General features: G+C 39.4%; 1 long non-coding RNA gene across 1 annotated transcript; it reads right to left on the bottom strand.

Moving 5' to 3' along the window:
• Positions 1 to 2,434: 2,434 nt before the first annotated feature.
• On the bottom strand, positions 2,435 to 4,022 carry LOC143676407 (uncharacterized). The gene is made up of 3 exons (XR_013172063.1): positions 3,979 to 4,022; positions 3,576 to 3,649; positions 2,435 to 2,588 (listed from the first exon to the last, which is right to left on the bottom strand). It is a non-coding gene; the product is annotated as an uncharacterized LOC143676407 (long non-coding RNA).
• Between the last annotated feature and the right edge of the window lie 14,267 nt (positions 4,023 to 18,289).

Genomic DNA, 18,289 nt, shown 5'->3' with positions numbered 1-18,289 from the left:
AAAATAATAGTAACTAACCTTTTAAACCACAGTGCTGCTTCCTAGCTCATTTTTTATTTTATTCATTATGCTTACTGTGTGAATTTTATTGTTTCTGTTTTATTTTTCTAATTATCCACACTTCCTAGCACACCTGTATTGTAGCTTTCACTGTCAGCCAAGGATATCTTCAGTGGCTTCAAGGTTTTAAATTTGACACCAACATGCGAATTAATTTCTGTTTTATTCAAATTGTAAGATAATATACAAATGCAAGATACTATGATTATTAAATTCAACTAATTAACTGAATTCATGTATTCATTCATTAAACTAAATGTATTTTGCGTCTATCACGTAGCTACACAATGCCAAGAGTTTGATAATATCAGAGCTGCCTAAAGACCCTATGATTTTGGTTTGGAATCATCGACAGTAACTTATCCAGTGAATAATATGCCTTTGAAATTGATCCTAGAGAAAAAGAATGGCATACAAAGTCTTTTAATTTTAAATTTGCAAGCAATTGGGTTTAACAGAGTAGGATATTGAATAAACACTCTTCTATTCAAAGCAGAAGTAATTTTTTAGTCTCACCAGCTGCAAGAAATGTTTCTCTGTAATCAAAGGTTGGGTGTATAAAGTGTGATGGAAAGTAGCTAATTGGCAAGTGTTTACTTAATTTATCATTGCCAAATGAAAATTAGAATAATTCTATGAATCTAAGAGGATTTTTTTTCTTTCCTCCTTTTTTTTTTTTTTTTCTGGCATGGGAAGGTACCGGGAATCAAACCCTGTTCTCCGACATTGCAAGCAAGCACTCAGCCACTGAGCCACCATCATACCACCCTCTATTCTCCTTTAATTTTTATTTATTGTTGTTATTGTTAGTACTTGAGGTATTTTGAGAGAAGGGGGAGCCTGAATAATCATTTTGGTGAACTGCATTGGTCAAATAAATAGATCCCATGCCAAGTCCTCATTTCATTCTGGGCTGGGTACCCCCTAAATGATCCTTAGGTTTTGATACTCCTGAATTACATTAGATTTTGTTAGCTTGGATTTCACTGTCAAAATTGGCATCTGGTCAAATAACTTCTAGCTAACTTTAACAAGTAGGTCTCTCTGAACAATACAGCTACAGAGAGACAGACAGACAGTGAGCAGAGAGAGAGAGAGAGAACTGTGTACCAATAAACCTATGTTCAGAATACGCACTACTATTTCTGCTTGTGTTCCATATAAACCATCACAGCACAAGAAAGTGGATACTTTTTATAAATCGCAAACTCTTGGAAAAGAGTAACAATTTCCTTAAGAAAAGTAAGTTAGTCTTATTTTATTTTGTCTCTCTAGTACACTGCCTGGGTCTGGCTATGTTTGCTAAATAAACAAATGGATGAATGAATGAGTGAGTGAGTGAATGAACAAACTACAAACGAAGGAAGCATGACTTTGCAAACACAACCTAAAGAGAAATAACAGAGTGTTTGCCTTGTGTCTTTGGGATCCAGCACAGTGCATGACCTACATTATACTTTCAGTAAAAGTTTGATGAGTGATAAATTCCACTAGCAAATGCTATAAGCTTTAGAGCATAAAGTGTTAGAGTTGGAAGAGACCTTAATCATTTAGCTACACCATTCAGTCAAATGACAAATTAAAAACTTGACGCTCCAAGAATATCCAATAAATTACAATTTCCAGAATGTGGCTGGTGTTGTTATCCTCATTTTACATATTAGAAAATTGAGATCCAGACACTTTAGATTATTTCCTCAGAATCACCTAGCTAGTTAGAGGCAGAATATTTCATTGCAGTCCAGGTATCTATTTTCTCATAGGGAGAGTTTTCATAACACCCCACCAAAAGCTGTTGACTTTTAGAATCTCAGCTCTAGTACACTGGATAAGAGGTGGATTTACACAGAGGAGCATCTAGAAACAGCAGGGCCAGCCAGGGTTCTGGGACATGGAATTGGCTGGCAAATCATGAGCTGGGTCCTTGTAAGCATTATTCTGAATTAGAATGCCCTATGTACTTGGTGAATGAATGAATGAGTGATAATACCAGGAAGCATCCATCAAAACTACTGTACAAGGCTCTAGCCAGTACTAAGTGACATTCAATCAGAATAAAAAAGGAACATTAGCCATGAAGAATGTCAGCCTGAAGGAAAAAAGCGGGGTCAAAAGCAAAGGGAGTTTTGTAATATTGTTCACTCTCGAACAGGGATTTCCCAAATGTAGGTCTGTGCAAATATTTTCACAGACCCACAGAAAAAGTAGATTTCATTAAAGAAAGAATGTAGTGACTCATAAAATTAAATTTATTCAATTTAAAGGTCTTTATTCTTAGACTATGGTCTTCTCATATAGAGGTATTAAAATCTCCCTTCTTGTATGAAATAAGAACAAAAGTAGGGAGCACGTAGGTTCAATATCTTTACTGGGCCTGGGGTAGGTGGAAGTTGGCAATTCTATGTTAGTCCTCAAATTATTTTTGAAAGCTTCTTTAATTCATGAACTCTCAAGGTCAGGTAACCGATGCAACACAGAACCAAGCCTCTCTGCTTGCTGATAACTGCCGCACTTGAACAGGATTCTGCCTGCAACGAAGACCAGACCATCCTGTCTTCCTGGTGTCTGCAATTCTCTGGGTGTGTATTGACTATGGGTGAGGTTTTTATGGTCTGTTTCTAATTTATTCCTATGCTGGCATGGGCTGCATTTTAAACCACGTTTTCACTATTAGAATAGGCTTCATTTGGAGTCCCCTTCCTTAGAGAGACTTCACAATCACTTGTCCTTCAAATCCAAATAGCCTCCCAATGTGCTGCAGTGAGGGGCAGCAGAAACTGTGCTTGCTTCAAATACAGTCAGCAAAGACCTCCTCCGAGCTCCTGTGCAAGGTCCTGCTTTTCATGATGGGATGCTAATTTCCAAGCAGAAAGTCAATTTAGTCAAGAAATGGAAACTTCCCATGTGATACCAGAGCTTTTTAAGATCACAGTCTACTCTGATCACACACACATGGTGCTCTGGAGTCATTAAGGAAAAATCACATCAATTTTGGGCACCCCAGCTGTCAGAGAGTTCAAAAGCTTAGATTGCTATGTGCTTTTTGCTAATATTCACGCTGAGAAGATCATGTCATTTTTTTTTAAGTCAGTCAGAAAAGAACAGGTGGTGCTTTTCCTTAAAATAACTTGAACAAGAACTAGAAACAAGATAACATCTATCACAAACGAAAATTCTACATTGTGCTCAGGCATTGATTCCCAGGCTGAAAACTACTCTACATTTGTCGACATTTGTCTGAATAACCAGTAGAGCCTGGAAGACAGGAACTGGGCTGTTTCCCAGTATTTCCAAATCTGGGAAATACCTGAGTCTGGAAAATGATGAAACTGAGCTTGAACCAACACACCCATAATCTAACACAAGACGTTGCTAAACAGCCAACTCAATGAGATCTTTGGTTTAGCATAGAAATTATGTAATGTCAAAGAAGCCCAGACTTTCTTAGCTACATGTCTGAGAATGCTTAAAATGGTCCCTCCAAACCAGCTGATACAGATGTAGAATTCACTGACCTGGTTTTTCCAATTTGGAGCAATAGTAAATGACGAAGACATTTTCTGAACCTTGCACCTTGATCTATGAACAACTTAAAATCGTGGAATTCAGAGAAAAAAAAATCACATGTTCAGGAGTATGTAGAATACCTGGACACTATAAATTAAATTCCAACATCAACTGGTTGATATCAGGACACATCTGTGGCATTATAAGCTGCCACACTAAGAGAGAATACAGGGCTGGCTCCCTGGACATTTTCAGGGATTTGTCTATGCATTTATTCAAATAAACAAACCCTGGGGTGCAACGGCAGTTCAGTGAGAGCATTCTCGCCTGCCATGTAGGAGACCCGGGTTTGGTTCCCAGCCCATGCCCTTCCCCCCAAAAAACAACCAACCAATCAAATAAACAACCCACAGAAGAGTAGAGTCTATCTGTGAAATCAGATTCTAAAGTAGTGCATATACACTGGTGTACACATCACACGGTAACCTGAAAAGAAAATTCCGGATCCGGAATTAACAAAAATGGAATTCTGGTCCAAATTCTGTCACTGAGTAGCAACGTGTCTTATCAAGTGATTTTGCCCCTCTCTGCCTTACTCAGTTTCACTGTCTATAAAGCAGAAGGCTTCCCAGGTTCCACACGCCTCTCACATTTTCTAACTCAAGTTGTTGATCAAATATCAAGAGAAGTTTGCTGAAGACTAGCATGGTTTTCCAGATGAATCTATGTCATCAGCCGCCACACAAATTGAGCATCTTCTATGAAAGATCACTGCTTTAGCTTCCAGGGGAAGCTCTAATGGATGTAATTATTATACCATGAAAATTAGTTCAATTTATAAAGAATGTGTTTTTCAAGTACAGCTACTTCATGATAATTAATTACAAATTCCCTTTGAATAAGCATATCATATAAGCTAAATATCGTGTTTGAGACTTAATAACTAGCCAATTCTGGTCTAAATAGTTGTTTCAAAATAAATTTTAAAGACGTCTGCTGAAAACTACTGCTGCCAAACTGCTAGGATTTCTTTCTTGAACTTTCAGTAACTGTTTCTTCACCGTTAATAATTCTAGGGTGGAACATATTCTAATAAAAATAACTAAAACAGTTATTTGGGGACGAAAAGGAATTCCTCTCTTCCTATATCAGCAATGCTTTTAACTCTTTAGCCAAAGTTAAGAGAGTAGATTTAACAGGGCTGCTATCAAGTAGTTTTTTTAATGCTGGACAACTTTGCTCACAGTAGAGGCAAGTTCAATAAATTGGACGCAAAGCTGAACTTCCCACTGCAAGTGGCAAAGGAATACAAGTGCTCTGTCACTCCTTCGGGTTCCTCTGAAGGTTACAGTAGATATTCTGGGTGGAATTCAAAGTATCATCACACAGAACAAAAGATACCCAGGGTGGAATTTAGAGTACATCAAATTCAGAATTAGAAACATAGGCAAAAGCCTAAGTTCACATAATTATGCCATCCAGTGTTGGCAACTCTGATAATGGTTGAAAGGGGGGAAGGTTTGAAAAAGAAAAAGAAAACAAAAAGGGGAAATACTTATTTAAGTTTAATGCCACACCTCATTTTCAAAGCATCTCTCGTGAAGTGCCCCTCACCCTTTCCTCCCTTGTACACACTTAAACCTGTGGACAATCATAAAATTAGTTTACATAAAACACTAATTAACATATACCACTCGAGAATTTTTTTAAAAATCAATCTTTTCATCTATTTTGAAATTCTAATCGTGAATCCTTAAAATATACCTCATTGAAAAGCATCACTGCCTTAATTTTAAAACACTGCCAGAACCTGCTTTGCTAATCTGAAAACTCGCTAATTCTCCCCTCAAACCTCAGCAACTCAGCAACAATTTAATAGCAAATATCTCTAGTGGGGCCTCATATTACTAAGATTCTATTACCTTTTATATTACAAAAAAAAAGCTGCTAGTACACTCTAAAGTATTATAAACAGTTCAGACCAAGGCAATGCTTGTCAAAATATATGAAAGTTTACGTTTTTGCCCTCAGCGACCTGAGATTTTTATCTTGCATATTACAATCTATAGTGTGCTTCTAATTAGTATACAATATAGATTACTAATCAACTTCCTGAGGTTTCTGGACATTTTATTTTTGCTAATACGAGTACTAAGGGGGATAAGTTGTGTGGTTAATAACCCGCTCCTGCTACTAACTGCAAATTTTAAACATATCTTAAAATAACTGCATATATGTCTAAAATAGACTTCTTTAATTATATTCTTCTTAGATTGTTAAGCAGCTTGTTTTTTTTGAGGGCATTTGTGTCCATGTTTCTTGAAGATTTTTATTTTGGGGTTGAGACAGATATAAATCTAGATACTTATTTAATAGTTGTTGTAATACATTTTATATGACATATAAAGAGAATATGTCCCACTGTGAAATAGTAATGCTTCATAGCCTGACAGAGATCTCTATAAAAATGTTCAGCTTTTGAAATGGTTAAGTTTCTCGGTCATTAGTAACAGTCCAAATAGAAGTTATGGAAGTATGTCAGTCTATAAATACAGAGATATTTCCACATAGAAGAGACTTTATAATGCTCAATCAAGATATCTATAGCAATTTCATGCTAGTTCAATATTTAACTTGATTCTCATCCTTTGTTTTGTGACCACTATGCTATTTTATTTATTTGTAATATATACTATTCACAAGACAAATAAGTCTCCAATAAACATTTCACACTCTTTATTAGAGATGAATTGCAAAATGCCACCGTGATTATAAAGCAAAGCCACCACTGACATAGGCACCGAGGGTGTATTGACACGCCAGCAGCACACAGCCACATGTTATCTCCAAACTCTGCAAAATATCTCTATGGGCCACAGAATGGCGCTTTTTGTGGCCCGATTCTCTGCCTTTCACTATTTCTCTAGTATATTCTGTCCCTATAGATTCCCTCTCCACATTAATACTGTCTACTCTTCTTTTTCAAAAATTTACAATCAGCTTGCCTGCCATGGGAACAAAAATTCTCAAATTTATTTTCTGCCTATAGACACATCTACCCCGTGAGCCAAATCATAACGCACGGGCTCCTTGATGAACTCTGAGCCATACAAAGAGGAAGAGCTGGGAATCTGACATTTAACACACAAGCCACACCCTGAGCAGTGGGATAATCTTGCTCACAGGAATGGAATTTTCCACCTCCTCAATAAGGGAAGCATAAAACCGCTCTGGGTTCTCTTTGGAAAATGTCTGGCCCTACATCCTGACTATTTCCATGGTATAATTTGGACAGTGCTGCAGAGTAGGACTGAGTCTGTGGCAAAGCCAGGATGGCACACTTAGTCTCTGATCCACTCATCCGGGGCCTGGAAGTGACAAAGGATAGCACCCTGTTTCGTGAGTGCACAGGCACAAGTCACCTTGTCTATATATGTCAACTTCTCATACAAACAACTTCTGTCCCAAAACTGCATTTGTGACACAGATATCATGTTAGATAAGCTCAATCCCCAGCTGCTTACAACTGTACAGATTTCAAGCTGCTTCTTTTACAGACCCAGAAAAAAGACCCAGAGAGGTTAAGTGATTTTTCCCAAGATTAGACAGCTAGTTAGAATGCTTCTGCTTTTCTTCATGGGCTGTTTTTTAATGGAGCTGTATGGGACTCGGCATCCGGCACCAACTTTCCTGGTGTTACAGCGACTGAGTGAATGAGACCGCAGTGCCGATTGTGGCCGAAGCCAAGCAGGCAGGAGCAGGGTAAGGAACAGCGCCTGAAGCTGTGGTTTTCAGATGTCGTGGGTGGCGTGCCCTTGCGTTCTTCTAAATAGAAGTATCAGCAGTCCGAAATAAAATCTGCTCAACCCAGTTGGTTTCCTCCTAACGAGGGTCCCTGAAACCACAATTCCGACTCCAAAAGCATAGAGAAGCTGTAGGCCTTTCCTTATGGAAAGTAGCAAAAAGGTGATACACAGAATAATGCACATCCAAATTCCTCCCAAGTCTCACAGCCTCTGGCCATTTCCCCCAATTCTCTTCTCCTTCTGTACCTGCTCTGGAACTTTTCTTCCCACTCCTTGGTAGGCTCTTCTCTTCTCCTTAACCCTTCCAAACTCCATTTTCATTATATGAAATAAGGGCTTCCCCTTTGAGCTTCTCTAATTTGCATCTCCACTTTAACTTTTGGATATGTATATGCATATATATATAGGTGTGTGTGTTTATATTTATATACATATACAAATAAATATGTATAATTGTCCCTGCTACCTAACTAATCTCAAGTGTAAAGAATATATGCAATGTTTTCAAGCTTCTATAACTAGAGCTGATGTCAATAGTAAAACTAACTAGAATGAGTGGGTTGGATGTATCATGGTACAGGTTTGGGACATTAATAGAAGGTAATTTTTTCTATCTTGGTCTTCAGCGTCCACCTTCCTCCTCCACCCCCCCCAATTTAGAAGAGGCCATATCAAAGTCATTTTCTCACTAGTGACGTCAAGAAGAGCAGAAAAAGGTCAGAGCTTCTAGAAGGAGTTTAGAATCTACCGTTTGTGTCAGAAGGATATTTGTGAATGTGGAGTCCTATTAATTACACCATGTATACAAAATCTGCATGAATGAAACAAACTGTCCAAAGTCAAGAAAACAATCTAAGTGTCTTTAGGTGTTTAATCCATTCCTGTGGGTATAGACACATTGTAAGTAGGTCCTTTTGATTACTTCATCCTCAATCGGGTGGGTCTTAATCCTATTACTAGAGTCATTTATAAGAGACTGAAATTCAGACAAGAAGAGAGAAAGCCGCCGGATGCAAGAAGCTACATCAAAGGGACATGGAAGAGATGGGAGAGCAACCAGGAGAAGGCACCATGCTGACAGAGGCACCAAGGACTGCCTGCAGCCAGCCCCAAATGCCACAGTCTTAAAGGAGAAAGTGTTGCCTTGATTTGGACTTTCTTTTAGCCTCAAAACTACAAGTTAATATATTCCCATTGCTTAAGCTTACCCATTTCATAGTATTTGCTTGAGTAACCAAAAAAACTAAAACAAGGTGACTCTTCTTAATCCTGGTAGCAATTCCCAATTTCCGTTATTGCCTCCCATCCGCAAAGTCTTGCATGTGTCTCCCCTTTGTATTCCTTGTGATGAAATGATTCAAATGTTAAATCAGGACCAGCTTGAGAGGAAGTCGCTCAGGAGGTGGGTATAGATGGTAGAGGTGGAAAAAAGTGAAAACATTTGGACTGTAAATGGACACTTGGCTTTCTGCCTTTGGCCAATTTCCCTGCTCATTAGTGAACTTGAGCCTTCTTCACTTCTCTTCCTGTTGTTTTTCAGCTTTTTCAGAAATTATTTTATTTCTGACAAATGAACTCAAAAAAGCCAATGCCCAAAGGCTAATTCAGCCCCTGAGGGCATCACTGTAGTGAATAACTCAACTGTGCCAGTGCTCACATGCCTGATCTTGGCTCGCCAGGAGGAGACTCAGAGAGCTCTGCCTACATGGTTTACAATAGCAGGTGCACGGAAATGATGTTAGAAAGATTTTATTATGAAGTATTCAGAATTAGGATAAAATTGAGCTGTTTAAAGACCCCAAATATTAGCTCTTAGGAAACCCAAACCCAGAGATCCAAGTTTTCCAGCTTCTGAAAAGATCTGAGACCAACTCTTACGACTTTATTTTACAGATAAAGAAACTGAAAGCGAAAAGGCAAAAATCAAATGCTCTCTGAGATTGTTAGAAACTAAAATGAGACAGCAAAAGACAGAGGAAATTAATTGGTGTTATGAAAAAAGTAACCTTAGTCTGCATAGATCTTACATAAACCCTTGTTTACTAGATACGTACTAATGCTGCAGATACCTTTGCAAAAATAACCACACAAAGCTCCAGAGAATATGTAATAATGGTGCCTTTTCTTAATTACTTAACTTTCAACTTTTAGGAACCAGTGGCTCACCTGAGGAGACTTTCCAGCCCATGGCAACTTCAGAGCAGGACAGAACAGGGAGAACTGGTGAGAGCAGGCAGGTACTGTTCCTTTCTCTGACATTCTTTTCTGGAGGAAGCAGTTGGATCCGAGTAAGTAAATGACTTGGGTTCTAGCCCTAGATCTGCCATCCAGCAGCTGTGTGGGCTCTAGTCTCTCTAGAGACATCTACTCTCACCTGGGTGAGACATGTAATCTCTCCCAGGTCTCCATTTTCTCCTGTAAATTTAAACAGCTCTTTAAAGCTTCCTTCTAGCTCTGAAGTTCTTTGAATTCATTAGGAAGAGCCGGGAAGTGTTCACATGATCTTCCTTTATGTGTTCAGGGCAGATGTGGGCCCAAACGCTGCAACCAGCACAGAATTCAGTAGGCAGAAACACGTTAAAGGTAAGCACGTTAAGGTAGCAGCTGAATGAATGAGGACCACAGCTCCTGTGTATTCCTTGCAGCCCCCTTGTTCTTTTTTAATCCACAGAAAAGGTTACAGAGCGTTAAAGGACTGCCTCTATTCCGGGGGAAGGCCTTCCCAATGGGATGATACCCAAGTTATTCATTCATACATAAAACCAGGGAGGGAAATAAATAACCTCTTCCAGTGTGTTGAGAGAGGGCCCAAAGATCAAAAGAAACCAGAGTATCATTCTGACTCAATTGTAAGAACGACAGAGAAAGGGGCCGGGCAGGGTAGGACTGCGAGGGCATGCAAACTCATAGCCAAGTTGTTCGCATGAATAGAAAGATTTGGCCAACACGTTCATGCCTCTGTGACCTGAGAATGCTCTGAGATTTTCAAGCATCTTTTCGTTCTGGAACCCTGCTGTGGCAGCACTACTGGTGAAAGGACCTGAAGTCACCCCCTTCCCTTCCCACTCCTGCCTCCCGACCCTAAATCTTAAGCTAGTAGGAGCTTCAAGTACATAAGGTTCCTTCTCAGACCCAAAGTCCAAAGCTGAAGAATTCAGATGTTAAATACATCATAAGGAAGGAGCTCCCTGCTGAACTCTGAGTCAAACAAAGGAGAGTAGGTGGAAATGTAGCATTTAGCACGCAAGGCGTAGACTGAACCAGTGAGAACCCCGATATTAATTTTACTATCTTGACTGTATGCCAGGGGCCAAGCTCCCCAGACGCAGATTATACAACCAGCTTTCAGAAGGGAGTAGCCCTGATTTAGGTACTAGGTAAATCAATACTCCATTACCACATTTCTTACTGTTTCAATAGCTGAAGTGTCAGAGAACAGGAAAGCAAGATCCAATTGCAGTGAGGAAGAAAGACATGGCACAGCTAACCACGCAGTCCTACCGCAGCTGTGAAAAGGGGGGCCTAAGCGAGCAGAGTCCTGCCAGCTGGAGCACCTCAGCAGCATCAGCCAGGAAATGACAGGGCCCGATTGATTTATTTACTTTTGTTTGCTTGCTCATTTCTTAATGGGAAAACAAGTTGCATTTTAGTACTTTCTGTTTTTGAAGTTTTCAGCATTAAGAATGTATTACTTTTTTATTTGTTTTTTTTATTTTAAGAATATATTACTTCTGTTGTTAGAAAAGTAAACCATAAATATTTAATAAACCATATAAACCATAAATATTTAGTAAATATGATTCTGGTACTACTGCTCCTAAGAATATATGAATTTCTTTTCAAACAAGATAGATAAAGTAACGGGTATATGTGTGTGCATATATATTTTAAAAGAACTAGTAGTTAGCATAGTATTTCAGGGGGAAAAAATGTGAATATTGATCTTTTATTTGCCCCTAATGAAATATTACCTGGGAATCACAGCCAAGGTAGGACTATTTAGACTAGTTTATCATTAATATTTCTCCACATGAAAATTCACAGACATTAAACTATAAAACATGCCCGCTCCCTCTCTCAGGGATCCCAAGTCTGGTACAACCTTTGCTCTGAAAACAAATGGTTCCATCTTATTTCTAAAGCACTCCACAAGTTCTTGGGACAGACTGTTCCAGAATTCCATCATCTTTACAGACCATAAGCCTTCTTGTGTCTAAAAACAAACTCACCTGATGCAGTCTTAACTCATTTTCTTCTGCTTGGTCCAGTGAGATGAAGACGGCTGGTGTTCTCCACAGTTTCACCTCACTGCCTGTAGGTTGTAATTTTGTCTCCCCTCAGCCTTCTCTTCTCCAGGATAAACACCCCACCTCCTTTCTTTAGGGACATATTCTGCAGCCCTGTCATCACTTCCTCTCTCTGTACTATTATGCTTATGGAATTTTCTTACATATGTTTTAAAAGTTACAGACCCAAATTGTAATACTCAAATAAGACCTGCGCCTGCGATCAATTTTATACAAGGATTACTCCCTAGCTCCAACAGAGCCCAGGATGATATTGCTTTCTTAATTCCATCCCTAGGTTAATGGCTTATATATTTCTGAGATGTCAGATCTTCTCCAGCCAAGTTTATGTCTAATTATACCCTCTCTAACCCCTTCTCCCACCACCAACTACTCCCCAGTGGCAGTCACTGCTAATCAATTTAAATTTTAGTTCTTCCACTGGTTTTTACCTTAACTTTAAATAAATAATATGTCTCTACTTCTTGTACTTGATTCTTCAACCTTAGGTAATCAGTAGCTATTAGCTTCCCTCCATGAAAAATAAAGGCTTTCACTCATTTACACGCCTTCCTCCCTTCCCTTCTTCTACAGTTTGTGTTAATTAATGATTTTTAATTCTTAGGTGGGGAGCTGACTAATTTTAAGGAACATAAGTACACTATTTCTGGAGATTTTTACACAAAGTTTGTAATATACACATTCTGTCTATGACTACAAACATGATTTCTGATACTATAATTATGTAAATGCTATTTATTGCAGACACAAGTAGGAAATTAGCTCCACGTCTCCAAACTCACGCCATTTGAAATGGAGTAGCCTCAGCATCACCGTCAAATGGGTTCCTTAGTCTTCAATTCCATCAAATCATCAAAAGCATGCTACATTCCCATTTACTTCTTATTTGAATCCTGGCTTTTTGGATATTTCTGTAAATTCTATAATGGTTACCAGCAGTAGAAATTGATTAACTTAAGTAATTTGGTAGACAGACACAGGGTAATTCTCAAAATCAAAGGAAAAGCTAGGGATGAATCAGTTACGAAATTTCAAGATATTTAGATCACCACACTTAAGAGAGCGTGCACCCGCGGTAAAGTGCATCCCGTTGGCCCAGCTTGGATCCCAAGCTAGGGGTGGGGCACCTTGATTGCCTGCAGTGGTGAAGGCGAGTTCTCAAAAATAAAATCAAGATGCAATTACCAGAAGGAAGAATAAAAACAGAGTAGACAAAACATCTGCATTTATCCCTTATAATAGCACTTGTCATATTTTAATTAATAAATTACTTGGGTGCTTCCCCACCAGATTTTATGTTCCACAAGAGATTCCACGCGTTACTTTTTCTCCTCTGACTCTACATGCCTAGCACAGTCCCTGGCACATAAGAAGTACTTGCTAAATGTTTGTCGAATATTATTGAATAAAGGAAATACCTGGACTTCTGGACGAACTGCACAGACTGCTTGGATTAGTTTACGTTAATAGCAAATATTTTCAGAAAATTGAAATACGTATTTAAAAAAAAGAAAGGATTATGCTTTCAAAAGGAATGTCATCACGGAGCAATTCACTCTAACCCTTCCATAGTAAGCCTTACGGAGAAGAAAAGCTTGTAAAGGGAGGGCACCTCCCCAGATCTCTGAATTGTGTGGCAGGATCTCATGATCTTTTCAACATGTTGCCAAAACAATGGATGGTTTGGAATTGCCTGATCCAAAGAATAGTTTGGCAATTTGAATTTTCACTATTATTCGGGATGGCCCAGCCAGCAGTCCAGGGATCGCTGCAGCCAGGACTTTTTCACGGCGATACTTAAGACCTGCTCTAATATCCGTAAAGCTTCCCCTGTCCTCCCAAGGGAGAATCGCTTTCTCCCCACGCCTCTCCCATGTCACTTTGCCCACTCGTAACAAATTGAGTGAGTTATTTATGTACCTGCCTCTCCAGCTAAATTCTGGGCCCTATAAAAGAAGAAAGTATCTGATTCATCTTTATATTCCCTGTGCCTAGTGCAAGTGTTGGCAAATAGGAAGCATTCATTTAATGTTTATTGAATCTAAATGACTGTCAGGAAAGAAAGTCTGACAAAGTAATATAATGAGTTCCTAGAAACACCAGCCCAAACCCTAAAAAGACAAGATTTTATCTTCATCTAGAATGATAAGAGGAGAAAGAAATAGAGGAAGGAAGGGAAGGAGGGGGGAGAGGGCGAAGAGGGAAAGAAATAGAGAGCTTTAGTTCCATAAACTGTAGAGAAATTAAAAATTTCTTTTTCAAACAAACCCATTCAAGCATTAACCAGAAGGGTAAAATATCTCTAAATCAAATGATTTTAAAAGAAACCATGAAGAATGCAGAAATGACCCTCTCCAAGCCTTTTAATTCCTTTATATTAATCAAGGAAAATGTTAATCAGGAATGTCTGGCAAGAGCCACTAATTCCTCGACCATGTCAGAAATTTAGTTTCACTTTTCAGAGGCTGTTTGTGACCTTACTTGTGAAATCAAAACTGTAATTCATCTCTAGACAATAGCTAATTATTACTGATTACTGAGAAATAAGTCAACAAAGATATTTTCCTGTTTACACTCTTATCAGACTGTATCAGAACCATCTGTTTTCAAGTTTGTTGTTGTTATTGTTTTATCCCAAAGGATAAATAATCTACATTATTCTCAGAATACATGCATGCAAAAATGCCTCTTGATGCACAGCTGCAGTTTCACTGAACCACTGGGGGTGGGACACATAATCTTTCTCTGGGAAAGAAAATGAAAAGAACGAGAAACCCCACTGAATTCATTCTATCTCTACAAGAAGGATATGTTGGGGTCTGTCTTAGTTTCTCAGCTGCTAAAACAGATCCATACAGTGGGTTGGCTTAATAACAGAAATTTATTGGCTTGCAGTTTCAGAGGCTAGAAGGCTTGTTTCCTCCCGGAGCTGTTATCTTCTGGCTAGCCAGCAATCTTTAGGGTTCCTTGGCTTTTCCATCACATGGCAATGCACACGGCAGCATCTTCTTTCTCTTCTGGGTTCCTTTGACTTTCAGTTCTTAGGTTCTCCCATGGCTTCTCTTCCTGGATCCCATTTCCTTTGCTTATGGACTTTCGTCATGTTGGATTAAGGCCCGCCTTCATTAAGTTTGGGCACATCTCAACTAATAACATCTTCAGAGGTCCTACTTACAAGTGGGTTCACACCCACAGGACCAGGGGTTGGGAACTGAACATGCCTTTTGTGAGGGACATGATTCAATCCCCACCAGGGTCTGTCCCATTTCCATTTACCATATCTTCATTTATATGGGTGACTACTGATTTTGCTAAAAGTGTGTATATACAGCTTTATGATACTAAAGTAACCTCAATCTGGAAAATATAGTAAAAGACTCCACTAAAATGAGGACGATTCTACAACTATCAAACAAATAACATATGGTCCCTACTCCATTGTCCATCAATACAAATCACCTGTGTTACAACCAATAACTTTTCTTCTTTGAAGAGAGGCATAATTGTGCCATTGTCGGGGAAGCAAATTGTGAGATTTAAAATGTGGTAGTTACCAAATGGCTATGCGCTTCAGGTAATTAACCTTGTGGTGTCTCAGTTACTGCATCTGTAAAATAGGAATATGGGTCTTGCACAGGTGTGGTGCCTGGGCTAATTAGTATAATTATCATTATTAATGAGAAAGTAATGTTGGCCACTGATACAGCTCACTTATAGCACCCAGGAATCATTTGCATCTCCTCTGCACTGAATCATTACTTTAGAGATCCGTAAAAACCACAGATGACAAAAGCTGCATATGGAGGCTGGGGCAACAGAGATAAAGAACACGCTGTGGTCCATAGCCACACAGGCTCAGGGCCTTCAGAGATTATCGTTTGGCAATTTGTACTTATCACTTAAATGTTTTCTAAACTTAGACCAAAATACCAGGGAGCTTTTCGAGGCCCAGATTCAGCTGGTAAACTGTCCTGCAGCAGATGGCAGTCCAGTTTATCAGTAGGTGGCACCATGGCAGGGCTATAGAAGAAGTTTAGGCTTGAGCCATGGGACTGAGGGGAATCAAAGTCAGGTAAAAAAAAGCATTGCTCATACAGCACTCAGTGTCCTTTACTTCCCTGTGTGCATGTGCCCAGCAGGATCCCAGGTGAGACAGCCAGGGATCAGGCAAACAACAGAGATGCAGGAGATACCAACTTTGCAACAGCGCAAACACTGAAGCTAGGGACAGCAAGGGGTCCTTCCACTAAAACAGAGGCACAGCCCTGGGCCAAAGAAAGAGATGTGGGCAAAGACAAAACTGAGGATCTCTTGGTTCCCTTATTAGGATTCTTACTCCTACCAGCGCTTTTACTAGGATTCCCAGGTGAGGGTGAAATATTACCTTTAAAAAATATTACCTTTCACATGTTGGCAAACGTGACAGAAAGGGAAATGGAAAAGATGAAAAATGCTCAAAAGAGCTATAGCCTCTGTATCCCTCAGTGTAGACAAGTGTTGTTGCCAGTTCTCAAATTTCTTCTGTTGGCTTCTGATACTAAGAGATTTCCCCACAGCGGAGAATTCTGTTTTTTGAACTGAGTAGACACCGAGCTTCGAATCTCCGATTTCTCTGAAGAAACTGCCCAAATTAGCCTCTTGGCAAGTCATTCATACCCAGGTCTCTCAACATTATGGGCAACAACTTCCAAACTGAAATACTAAAGCGATGGCCATCTCCTTATTATCCTCACCTAGCATATGTAACAGAACAATTAGCATTTTTAGCAGAATTGAAACTGCTAACACAACTTCTCTAGGTCCTACACCATTAAACTTGATTAGCAATCCCGTCATGATTAACATTCATCTCACTGCGTGGGACTTGAAGGTCAATAATATCCGCCATTTCCTGAGAGAGGGGGAGGGGAGCACATGTATTAGATGAAGACCTGCGCGGAGGCCGGGAGAAGAAGTTCCCCCTCAGTCCACTAGAGGGTGGCCCCGCGGAGGGCTGCCGAGGCAGAGACAGCCACAGCCCCTGCGCTGCCTGCCTGCACTGCAGTTGGCAAGACCAAGCGATATTGGTATCCGTCGCTCTCTAATCCTCACCCGCGGAGGGCTTTCATTTCTCCTAAAGCCACCTCACAAATGCACAAGTCAGTGCCGACTGGGACAAGGCGCAGTGGGGAAAGACCCCAACCTATGTGAGACCACCTAAAATGACACCCGGTCTAATTCTTCTAAATGAACGCTGGGTGTAAAAAGGACATGACACTATTAACAGATCCTAAGTTTAAAACCTCTGTACCTTATGTAATAGCTCACGTGCACTACGGAGCTGGTGTGTGCACGCTACAGGGAAAAGCATCTGCAGTATATCCAATGCATGGAGAAATATGCCTAGCCTTTAGCACATCCGCTGCTTCTGCTTACATGACTGTTATCCATGAAATGCAATAGGACAATTTGTAATAAATATCCTACCTAATTGTTTAGCCCCAGCCACCTCTGCTAATTTATATAATCAAGACCGAAATCTAAATTATACCAATGAAAGGCAAACTTTAAAATCCCTTCATTAAAATATGCTGCGTTCTAAAAAAAAGCAGCAGTGAGGAATGAGCCTGTTTCGGTGAGCACTACATAGATGGAACAGTATTACAATATCTGTAATATTGTTCAGTGTTGCAAACCCTTTTGCTTGTTACAGTACAGTAAATGGGGTGTTTAATTTGGGATTCAATGTAATCGCGAGGCAAGGTGCAGCAGTTTTATTACAGAAATACAATTTTATTGGAGGCTGAAGATTTAATTTCCACCTTACGTAGAGAGCCATAAACGGCATGCCTATTTTACATTTTGCATAGCATTTGATATATGTAATTCCTGGCCTAATTTTAGAGTTTGAAAAGGTGGAAGAGTCACAATATGTAGATTCCAAGTCTTCAACATTTCAGCCACAAATGCCATTTAAAAATGAGATATTTTCTGTTTCTAGTCCTGGATTTCAAACCCTTTCCTCACTACCCTGACTGAGCTTTGTACCATCCCACCACATCCTTTCCACTTCTGTGTGAGCCACAAAGCTCTCCAAAGAGCACCTTTGTGTTGGAGCAAATGCTTTCTTTGTTTAAACATGTATACAACAGAACTTTTTCTAAAAGTAAAATGATCCGATGTTATGCCTAGTTTGCTTTCTATTGTGCTTAATATCAGTCCAGATCACACGTGAATGTCTATTCAGATTTGTCTTTAGAATAAAATAATTTGTAAATGTATTGGAAGGACTAAATTTGAAAGAAATAATCAGATGGTATTACATGATAAGCTATAGCACTATTCTCCAGACTTGAGAAATTGTTTCACTCCCTTTCCTTCAAGCATATACGTTACAAGAAACACGCACACAATGCTGCCCTTTCATCTATTTCCCTTTGCAGCATTTTCTCTTCACCGACATTTCATACCTTGTCTTTACCACCAGGTGGAGCCCTTTGTTTATAGACATCTGTCCGTTTCCTTTTTCTAGACGATGGTATCAGATAAATAGCTCCAGAGCTAAAATACTGTTGCAAACATGAAAATTTAACACCCAGAGATAAAAAAAAAAAAAAAAAGTAAAGCTTT

The sequence above is a fragment of the Tamandua tetradactyla genome, chromosome 3 (assembly GCF_023851605.1).
Source record: "Tamandua tetradactyla isolate mTamTet1 chromosome 3, mTamTet1.pri, whole genome shotgun sequence".
Lineage (NCBI taxonomy): Eukaryota > Metazoa > Chordata > Mammalia > Pilosa > Myrmecophagidae > Tamandua > Tamandua tetradactyla.
This window is presented reverse-complemented; position numbering and strand designations above follow the sequence as displayed.